The sequence below is a fragment of the Homarus americanus genome, unplaced genomic scaffold, assembly GCF_018991925.1.
Source record: "Homarus americanus isolate GMGI-L3 unplaced genomic scaffold, GMGI_Hamer_2.0 scaffold34739, whole genome shotgun sequence".
Lineage (NCBI taxonomy): Eukaryota > Metazoa > Arthropoda > Malacostraca > Decapoda > Nephropidae > Homarus > Homarus americanus.
The window spans coordinates 591,049-602,692 of record NW_024737434.1 but is presented as its reverse complement, the minus strand read 5'-3'; the positions used below and the strand labels follow the sequence as shown (position 1 = coordinate 602,692).

General features: G+C 36.3%; 1 protein-coding gene across 1 annotated transcript in view; it reads right to left on the bottom strand.

The window, feature by feature from the left end:
• Positions 1 to 10,033: 10,033 nt before the first annotated feature.
• Positions 10,034 to 11,644, bottom strand: part of LOC121873428 (nephrin-like) — a 297,799-nt gene continuing 296,188 nt past the window's right edge. Inside the window, exons 18-19 of the mRNA XM_042377008.1 lie at positions 11,501 to 11,608; positions 10,034 to 10,998 (exon numbers count right to left, since the gene is read on the bottom strand). The gene's annotated coding sequence lies outside the window, so the exon portion shown is untranslated. The remainder of the gene's footprint in view (positions 10,999 to 11,500; positions 11,609 to 11,644) is intronic.

Sequence of the window (11,644 nt, the reverse complement as noted above, 5' to 3'; positions counted from 1 at the left end):
TGTGTGTGAGTGGGGGGGTAGAGGAAGGATATAGTTAGATTAAAGAGGGTGCAAAGGGAGAGTAGAAAAAGCTTAAGTAACAGGAGTGAAAACAGATCTGAGGATTGGGAGGAAGGGAGTGAGTGAGAGAGAAGTGAGGGAGGGAGAGAGGAAGGGAGGAAGGGAGGGAGAGAGAGAGAAGTGAGGGAGGGAGAGAGGAAGGGAGGAAGGGAGGGAGAGAGAGAGTAAGGGAAGGAGAGGAAGGGAGGGAGAGAGAGAGAGGAGGAGAGAGGAAGGGAGGAAGGAGGGAGGGTAAGGGAGAGGAAGGGGAGGGAGAGAGAGATAGTGAGGGAGGGAGAGAGGAAGGGAGGAAGGGAGGGAGAGATAGAGTAAGGGAAGGAGAGGAAGGGAGGCTGCGTAGGGCGACACTATGCTGGGATTGCGAATGAGAGATAATGGGGAGTTATGGGAGTGGGATTTGTGGTGATATAGAAGGAAGAGGAGGAGGAGGAGGAAGAGGAGGAAGGTTTAGAGATGTATAATAATGTATAGAAGTAAATAATCTGGGTATCTTAGCTATAATCATCGACTTATGGGTATAATTTTCCTGGATTATACAAACTGTGAAATATATCAATAAATTACAATTAATTCCGTCTGCTTCCTCAAAAATTTACCTTAAAGGATTTTAATTATGCTGTAACTAAAGGATCAAATATTATACCAACATATAAATAAGGTTTCAATGATTAAGAATACATAAATTTTAATATATAACTATTTAAAACATTAACATTCTTTTTCAATGGTCTTGTATGCAAATATTATCAGACAAAAGAGTTGAAACACGTATGTCCTCAGTGGTTATGTTTTTGCCCACTGTTTACATTTTGTTTAAAGGCTACGGTAAAAACAAATCATTATTTTCACTTCTCATAAAAATTAATAAAATGGATGAAAATTTGTGAGTTTACTGTATTTTGGGGAATTACTGGTCATAAAGATTTATATTTCTGATAATACTGATGTATACCAAATGTTGCTGTCACGTCCCTTTAATAATTGATGAATGTGTGTGTGTGTGTGTGTGTGTGTGTATGTGTGTGTGGATGGAACGGAAAGCGTATGCACAGAACATACTGCCACTAACTCTCCCTAAATCAAAGGTCGACAGACTTGTGCTGTAAGACTGCAGTTCAACCTAAAATATGACAAATAAAAATCATTAAAAAGTTGACAGAGGAACAAAAAATACCATTGAGATAAAAACATTGAAATAAAAGTATTCCAGGTGTCAATACTCAAAAAGTTAAATACAGATGGAAATTAAAACGATGATTTATGAAAACACAGAGAGAATAATGTACTGGATGTATGGCCAAGTAACGAACATGTAATACACGAGATGTAAACACAGTGAGGATAAGATAACAGGTTATTGAATATGAGAGTACAAAGACTCTTAACATTGACTACACAGAGGGAGCCTTAAAACTCCACTCCAGGCTGTGTTACGTTCTAGTGATCATCTGTTTGTTGATTCAAGATTTGGGAACAATATTTTTAAGGGTCTTACTGAACATGCTATTCAGTTTAATGGATTCAGATCACATTAGACTTTGTTCCTACAAATACAACTTACCAGTATTAATTTAATACGTTATAAAAGATTCAAGTGATAGCCAAAAAACGTATATGTATTATACTGTACCAGAATTGAGAGTGTAAATATGAAGCCGCTTTATACTGTACTTTCATTGTGTTTGACTGTTAAGGAAGGTTGTTAGAGACATTAATAGTGTGTGGGAATGTTTATGCATGACTTGTTAGAGATATGTCGTTTCAAGAATACAAAAGGCTCTTCCGTTTGAACCTGGAGAGACTATACGAAAGCAGAGGAGAAGAAGAGTATTGTGTCCATGGCTCATACTGCTGGAAATGGGAAGAAAGAAAGTTAGCAAGACAGATTGAAAACGACCCTGAGAGCCTCGCCTCCTCCAACTACGATTACGGTCACTACAGGAATTTCAGCTCAAACTTCACTACCGTTCTTATCCTTCTCAGTGTTCTCCTTAAGAGGCACAGAACGAGCAAGATAGAGTAGAGGAACATCAGCAAGTTGTGGTCGACAAGTTAAGGGCCTGCCTGTGTTATCGGCTCCCCCTTCGTCTTCCAGAACAAGAACAAGAATTTATTTTAAGAATCGATGCTTCAGCCGCAGGATTACGGACCATCATGCTGAGAGAGAGAGAGAGAGAGAGAGAGAGAGAGAGAGAGAGAGAGAGAGAGAGAGAGAGAGAGAGAAGTTGACCAGCTCCCGGAAGGAAACATAGTGAGGAGTTCCTAATGCCAAACTTTGTGGACAACTTTCTAGATATATCGTACAGCAAGAACTATCTCCCCTCCCCCCCACCCTCCTCCAACACCCCTACCCTCACCCTACTTATGACCGAACTCTCACCCTACTTATGACCGAACCCTCACTACTTATGACTGAATCGGAATTACTTTTAACCGAACCCTAACTATACTATTGACTGAACCCATACTACGTAATATAAATTCAGTCACAAATAATACGGATTCGGTTATAAATACTTAAATATAATATTTCAAGGGAGTGAATCTAAATCCCTCTAATACAAAGAAATGAAAAAAAACACATTAAAAAAAAAGGAACTAAAAAATAAAATAAAATAAAATAGTGTAGGATATATTCTTTAACTCACTGAAATAGACTTGTCATCCTCGTTAGTAATGATATCGAGTAAAATATGGCGCAGCGTAAGCGAAAAATAGGGAAGAATATATTTGTCTTTATTTATTGGGGGGGAGGAAGGACTTTAGAGAGAGTGTAACGGGGAGAAGATTGTGAAGGGTGATGGTGAACAGGACACTAATATGACTCTTGGTAGTAATAAATTTAAAGGTAAATTGTCACCTTGAGAGAAAAATTTGGTGAGAGATGATTTTTTTAGGGGCGTAGGGACGGAAGAAAATAGTGTGTGTGTGTGTGTGTGTGTGTGTGTGTGTGTGTGTGTGTGTGTGTGTGTGTGTGTGTGTCTGTGTGTGTGTGTGTGTGTGTGTGTGTGTGTGTGTGTGTGTTGCAGTAACTAATCACGGTTGACTTGGTTACACAATCTATATTTACCTGATAAACTAATGACGTCAAATTCAATACTGAAATACAAGTGTGAACAGGTGTGAACAGGTGTGTGTTGACTACCTGAATAGATTAACCAGGTGAGACTTCTATTAATTAAGGACACCTATTCACTACCCCCCTCGAGATGATGTTGATGTTATAATGTATTGATGCCGTTTTCGTAATTAGGATATTTAATCGTGTAATGTTTGCTAGTGTATACAGAAGTCTCCATCAATAAAAACAAAGAAGGTTACATCTACCTCTCTGGGGAACTGACTAAGGACTCGGAGAAAAAATTATCGCTGGTCAGAAAACGATGAAAGTTTTCTCGAGTCCATGAAAAATACGCTGTTGTTTATCTTCTCCTGTGAGTAACATTAATGGTAAGTCTTATTTTGATTTCACTGTTTAGTTTTTTAGTTTATATATGAGGAAACTGTCGGTACGGTAATCATTATTATAAAATTCAAAAGCAACAGTGACTTAATATTCTGATGACATTAAGCTATGATCATCAATACCTCCCCCCCTCTCCCCTCTCAAAATCTCTTCCACGTTGTTCTTACTGAGGTTCCTGGTCAAGCCCCTGTGTTTACCTCAGTGGTATGACAGAGGTGTAAGCCCCTGGTAACTGGGAAATAAATGGCCCGCCAACCAAGTGTTCATTTCCAGCCACACTACTCGGGGTGAACGCTGACTCAGACCACCCCGTGTTCATAAGTCCCAGCAGCCAGCACCCCCTCGTAGAGCCCAACCTCACCGCATATATCAGCCCGCCCCCTGTGACGCAGTTTGGTCTACGATAGTTGGATACAAGTCATTGTTCACTGTCGACTGAAACTTTATTTGGTAACTTTTGAAGGACTTGCCTTATGGCTGTGCCGTCCTGCCTTTATATATGTATGTTAATAACAGTAAGTGGCAACAGGGGGGTTTAATATGTACTAACTTGAATTATTTGTGAAATACATATGTGATAATAATTATTCAATATGCCTGTATTTATAATTAATTGTTATACTCGATATGAATACCTGCTGTCATTACAGATCCCAGCAAATCTTTGTAATGTTATAAATTTGTATTTGGAAATGACATGTTAAATGGTTTTCCTATAAGTCAAGTTTTATATATATATATATATATATATATATATATATATATATATATATATATATATATATATATATATATATATATATATATATATATAAAATCACACGGGAAAATGGAAACAAAGTATAGCTTTCGTCTTTATTCAAGACATCTTCAGAGGCAAGGTACTCGTTGTATATCAAACTATCTTATTTCATTGTGGATTTACATGAAATATATATATATATATATATATATATATATATATATATATATATATATATATATATATATATATATATATATATATATATATATATATATATATATACACACAGTATAAACAATTCTTATCTCTGAGTGCCGGGTATGGTGCCCGGACCACCACGGATGGTATACATATATCCTGTATATAAAAGCCGAACATGATCCCAATATCAGTAATCCATGAAAGTCGGAATAGTGCTTTTACATGTAGGTGGTAAAAGTTTTACAAAAGTGTTCAGTTTCATCAAAATACAAGTGCAACACAAACTTGTTTTCTCTGATTTTGTTTGTCAACAAACGTGTTGTTTGAAAATAAAATCCTCGCCTGGGCCAAATTTTCTCATCTCCATGCATATAAACTTGCCTGTTGCTCTCTGCTCTGTTTTTATAAACACTTTTGTTACTCGTGTACAGTATTCAACAACTACGCCGCAACACAGTGAAAACAACGATGGAGTCATTGTATATACTAACTACCACCATCGCCTTGTATGATGGTAACAATACACAATTAATCTACCTTTTGGGGTTTTACATACAATTAATCACCCAAGATGTAACCAGACATATATATGGGTCATTATCTAACCCTATAAGTTACATCACTCGACCCTAAGAGACACCTACAGTCAGCTGGAGAGGAGCAAGCGCCCTATTGCTGCCATCTGACCCCCCCCCCCCCCCCCCCTACTGAAGTGAGATCAACTTTAACACGAAGTCTCCTCACCAATTTCTGGACGAAAGAGTGAAAAAGAAATTAATGTTTTTTTAGTCGACCTGACCTGACCTCACCTCACCTCACCTCACCTAACCCGTGTTTACATACCAATGGAAATAATAAGTAAACAATATAACTCGTATTTACCGGAAAACGATTAGAGCAGAACTGAACCTAATATTAAAAACTTTAAAAAATATATTATCCCGGTAAATAAGAGTGAAAAATGTTCACCCGAATTAACAAAAACTATATAACGAGCAGAAAAATTCGCGTATGTACGAATTAAAAATCAAATAAAAAAATAAAAGTTTGGTGTGCAGTGTTAAGTGAGATAACCGTAAAATTAAATTAAACTTCAGTTATATTAACAGTGAAAAACAAATTCTACAACTGAACAAATGAATAACTAAATTTGTGTATAATATTGGTCTATGATCGGAAATTTGGATTAAATGTGAGGACATTGCTTAAGGTAGGCCTAAGTTGAGAGGTAGAATATATAATAAATGATTAGTTACGTTGGGAAGCAAAAGTTAGAATGTTGTGAAGTGGTTATGAGATGAACGATATATTTCACAGTCATGATAAATGGAAACTCAGGATCAGGCTTCTCCAGGTCCGCCAACTATTGAAAACTTTCCCAGAGAGTGTGTCGGAAGGCTCATCTATTCCACGCCTACATTCACCAAAAACTGGAAAAATAACTGTGGTTTACTGTCCAGCCTAAGAATATTGAAACTCTGGCGGATTATACTGAAAACCTAACCGTGTGTATATCTAGTCAGTCGGTACGCCTGTTTCAATACAAGCTTCAAGTTAGAATAGTTGACTACTATAGTTGAGGAAAACAGACTTACCCACCCAATAATTTATGATCGTCGGAGAAAGTAAATAACTATGTGACTCAATAGTTTAACTGGCTGACCTCTCCTATGGTCCACGGGCTTGCCAGTTCTTCACGAGGTTCATATAAGATGCGCGCTTCTGACGGCTCAACTTCTCCGTGACGTCTTCACCCAAACTAAGGTAAATAGTTCTTTCTTAAGCTGTACACATCAACGCTTAGATACATGTAATCCTCACCTTCTGTTCCAACAAAATATTCTGTTATATAACTGACTCATCCCTATACTAGCTACAGACAGAGATACAGTATATAATCAAAGCAGTTCATTAACATAGAACAAATTTAGATAAAATCAATATTGAAAACTTCTTTATTCTATGAAGTTGTCTCTAAGAGCTTCACAAGTTGTCCCACAGGGTTAAATTACCTCACCTGACTACCAATAACATCTCATATAATAAACTCAGCTTAAAATTCAGCTTAAAAATGCCAGAATTCCTACCAGTTGTTAAGTTAGTCTCAAGTCACAATGAAGAAAAATTATTTAATTACAAATCTATATCATTCTGAACTTCGAGATACATTTCAGCTACAGTGATATACGTCTGTCAATAGAAAAGTTATGCAGGTATCAGATGACCGCCATACAGCGTCGACAGTTCACAGGTAAATAGTTTTTGATACTCACTATACTGTATATATATATATATATATTTTTTTTTTGACCAGTGTGGTATTCCCTGCTGGATAACGCGACATGGCTGAATGAGTTTTAGAATTGTATATGTATATGTGTGTGTGTGTGTGTGTGTGTGTGTGTGTGTGTGTGTGTGTGTGTGTGTGTGTGATATCAAAATGCCTATAGTTCGTTCGTGTGCTTTTATAAACAGAGAATAAACAAGGAAAAATGCAAATTAAAAACAAACATAAATACGAATAAGTGTGTAAAGAACTACGATAAAAGCCCATAGTATTTACACAAAACACAATGACGTCACTAACTCTACCTTTATGACGTCACAGTGTTTACATATCTATATAGGTTAGGCAAAGCGACTGTACAAACTGGTAATTCACTGTGTTGGATATATCACCTAGGATATTGTCTTACTTATAGCAACTCATCTTACGTCTAAATTCTCGAATTATCAGTTAAACATCACGTCAAAACAACACGTCAAAACAACACGTCAAAAGGATAAAATTACAGTATCCTTCTCCCAGCAATGTTTATTACACTAAAACACTCACGTCAGGCCTTTGCTAATTGTAACGTTTGTCAGCTTGTACAAAGTGGTATTAACAAAGTCATATTTTTGGGTCTGGTTTATGTGAATTCATCAATTATCGGTGAAAAATGGATCACAATGCAGCAATGTGTTTGGGGGGGAAATTTTTTTTTAGCGTAGCTTTTACACCGTTAACCCAACACTAATGGCAGTTCTTAAAGACAAAGTGTAATGGCCAGTCCTAAATCTGAGACTCCTTAAGCCCCGAGAAGTGGTAAAACGTCAACACATTATCACAGATCCTGCTCTTTGCACCCTCAGTGTGTTTACAATAACGTCACCATGAAACAAACCAAAGGGACTGATCTAAAATTAAGATAACCCGTCTTTAAAATCCAAATATGTTTATTGGTGAAAATTGAAACTCAGACGAAGTTATAGATTGACAGATAGACATAACAGTAAGTATCTGAATTCTAGATTGAAGTCGCATAGTACAGTTCATCTACAATGTGTAAGATATATTTGATAAGTCCCGTTATAAACAGATCTCCGTGGAAACAGAGAAGCACACAAGATTAAGTCTAATGTCACTGCCGGATCTGTTGTGTTGTAGCCTAGATCTCCGGCTGCCAATCGTAATTATAAATTTAATTGTTAACGTTGTTTCCTGTAGAAGGCGGATGTGGAGGGAGATCAAAGTCCTTCCCTGAGTGAGGTTTTGGCACCGAGTCCGTGTTTATTAATGTCATATTTACTAAATGCTTGAAGATCACCTTTAGTCAGGAACTGTTTGTGGACTTCATTAATTGTATTTAGACGTTAACCCGAGAGACGAATTTGATAAGTTACGCAACATAATCTCAGTGCTAGAAATAACCTAACCTAACCTAACCTAACCTAACCTAACCTAACCTAACCTAACCTAACCTAACCTAACCTAACCTAACCTAACCTAGTGTCATCTTAGGATTGGTTAACATAAAACCAAAAAAAACGTAAAATACACGAACAAAAATTTCTTCCATTTAAATATAAGAAAAAGAATCAAGCAATAGGCAGAAGAAGACGAGTTCAGCATTGAGTAAACACGAGATAACGAATGTAAACAGAAACAAAAACAGAATAAACGAGGTGTAGGAAAGAGGGTCAAGGAGGAGTGTCTAGTGAGGATTATATAAAAGAAAAAATCCAACAAAAGAAATGAGGGAAAAAAAATTAACAATCCTTTAGATCCTGAATTACAGACCTGAAACGTGGATGAGATTGTGAAGAAACAAGTCTGAGGTAAAAGAATAAAGATTAGGTAAAAAAAAGTATATAAAAATATGTAAAAGTATAAAAATTAGGTAAAAAATATAAAAGTGAGGTAAAAAAAAGTATAAAATTGAAGTAAAAAAGTATAAAAAGGTAAAAAAAATCATGGTTGAAGGAATGTAAACACAAACCTTAGAGGGAAAAGTATATAGAACACTACAAGGGGAAACGTCTGGTAAGAGTAAGCTTAGTTGAGGTTAAGCTTGAGGTGTTTTTCTTTTGTTCCACACTCTTCCCTTAAGGCCGCCCTCTACCTGTTGTGGCTCCCTTTGGTTTTAACTCCAATTAAAAACACTGAAAGCCTCGCCCATCTTCACTCACCTACACTGCCAAACTGCTTAAATTTAATCTGATCAATAAATTCACAAATGTATAAGTTTTTTGTTAGTTATGAAAAATATTAAAAGAGATTTATTACTTAATACACTGATAAAATGTATATTAAAATTTATGAAGGAGATCGTGAATGAAAATGGCTTTACGTAAATTGGATCAAGTTAATATCACCAGAAGTTATATATATTTTTAAGTTTTCTCTCAATGATGAATCCGAAACATTTGATATTCTTCTCAACGCCAGACTTACGCCAGACTTACGCCAGACTTACGCCAGACTTACCTACAATACTAATAGTCCTTGCGGTCGTTGCTGTTATATAGAACAACTTCATACAAAAAATCAACAGATCTGAAAATAATTAAAACTAAAAATTTATCAATTTCTTTGTTACGAATGTGTTAAAAAAATCCCTTACATTTAGATCATGTTGAGTATTTTTTTTTATATTATAGGTCTATGTTTTCAATAATTCTATAACTATTTAACTTAAACTACTAACAACAAGTACAATATATTATGGTACAATATATATGACGTTTTAATGAATTATATTAACAAGGGGTAATAAAACACAAACTGCCAAGCTTCATATACTGTATTTACCAAACATTAGTAACATCCAGTCTTCAAGTACAAAAATATACAATATTCCAGTATGAAAATATATAAAAGAGAAATACTTGTATATAAACATGTATGGACACTGTCGGTGAGAGAGTAACATCTGTCGGGTGAAAGTAACATCTGTCGGGTGAGAGACGATACAATGTATTCAAGGCGATAACAAGAACATCATTTACTCGGTTACTTTTTTTTTTAATATGTAAACACAAAAAGCCATAAGCATGCTATACGAGTAGGGATTATTATTATTATTGTAGCAGTGTCACGCCCTCAGTATCTGTTAACGTTAATAATAAAAGCAATTTTTTTTAGTTATTTATTACACTATTAACAATGGGTCAAGTATATAGCTAACAAAGTGAAGAAAAATGTGTGTGTGTGTGTGTGTGTGTGTGTGTTTTGTCGGGTTGGGGGTAGGGGTGGAAATTAAATTACTAGGAAAAAACACATTGATGACAGTCATTTACAGTGTGTGTGTGTGTGTGTGTGTGTGTGTGTGTGTCCACGAGCATGTGTTTATGTCCGTGTACTCATGCGTATATATCTGTGTATGTGTATCCATGAGCGTGTATATGTGTATTAGCGTGTATACATATGTCCGTAAGTCAATACACATGTACCGGTGACATAATTAACCATCTTGAACTAATAAAAATAATAATCATAGAAAAAGCTGACGATGTTATATATATATTACGAGACTTGTCACAATCATAGCAACACTTAAAATATTATCACAAATATGTCAGAACAACTCTCATATTTTTGTTGATTAAAAAAAGTTTAACACGTATAAGTGCGTTGTGTCTGCTGCCATCACCAAAAGCCTTCAGCCAGTACCGTGTGGACCACTACCTCTCACTCGAGTTCCCCCACATCCTCCGCAAGTTGGGATGGTTTCCTCCGAGGCAGAATTTAACTCTCGATTTTGTGTTTCACTTAAAAACTCATTATTTTCATATACTGTTTAATGTGTTAACCAAAAATGACTAAACAGCTTAATGTGTGTCTTGAGTTTTTATTTCTGTTTATGCTTCAATAATATTAGTTGGAATATTTAATGCATTTCTTATTTGCGGAGAATATTCGAGCCAGGAAACGAGTTTTAAACTTTGTTATGCCGGGTTTCTTCGTTCTGTGAGTGCAATCTGTCCGTACCAGAGACGAGGTGAGAAGAAAATGGAGACTTGCCTGTAGGTGAAGGGGAGACTGTCATGTTCACGACAAGGGCGAGTGTCAAAAGGGGAGGTTTTCTACTTGATTCACAGTTAAGGAGAATATAAGGTTGCCAGCACACTTCAGCAGCAGGGAGGCGACGACATAAAGGTCCGGACATCCAAATTGGGTAATAATTCACCACCAAATGGGTCATTAATATCACTGAGGCTCTTGAGGGGGCTGAAGGGGGCTGAGGGGGCACTCCATCACAACCTGTCAGGTGTGAAAGCGTTGATTAACACTCTCGAATAATTGTGTTGACGTACAGAATGATATAGTAAATACTAGAAGAATTGACATACCTTAATGACCACTTTAACCAGGTACTTAGCATACCTTAGTGGTCACAGGTAATAAGTTAATTAGTTAGCCTAATAACAAACCACGTTTTAACTAGTATGGTTTACGAAACAAAGGGCATGGTTTAGTCTGGTCACCATTCTCAGCTTTCATCGCCATTTGTTATCCTATCAAAACTAAATCAAGTGAGACATAGTGACGTAAGTGTAGAGTGAAGTAAGTGTAGAGTGACGTAAGTGTAGAGTGACACACATACGGACATCCTCACACTCAACACATACTTATGTTAAGAAATTATACCACACTTATTAATTATACAACCTCCAATCATCCTATCATTGCTTATTAACTATCTATCTCGTGAATTATACATATATTCTAGATAATATTACAATTAGTGGGACATTTCTCTTACTTTCTGGTTCTGATACATGGTGCCCTCTCGACCCGCCGCAGCTGCAGGGCCTTGGGTGAACTCAAGTTGAATTTCATTTCCGCCTCAAGTGTAACTCTCGGTCACGAGCTGAAGAGGAGAGCAAATATGTGTCAAAAATATTAC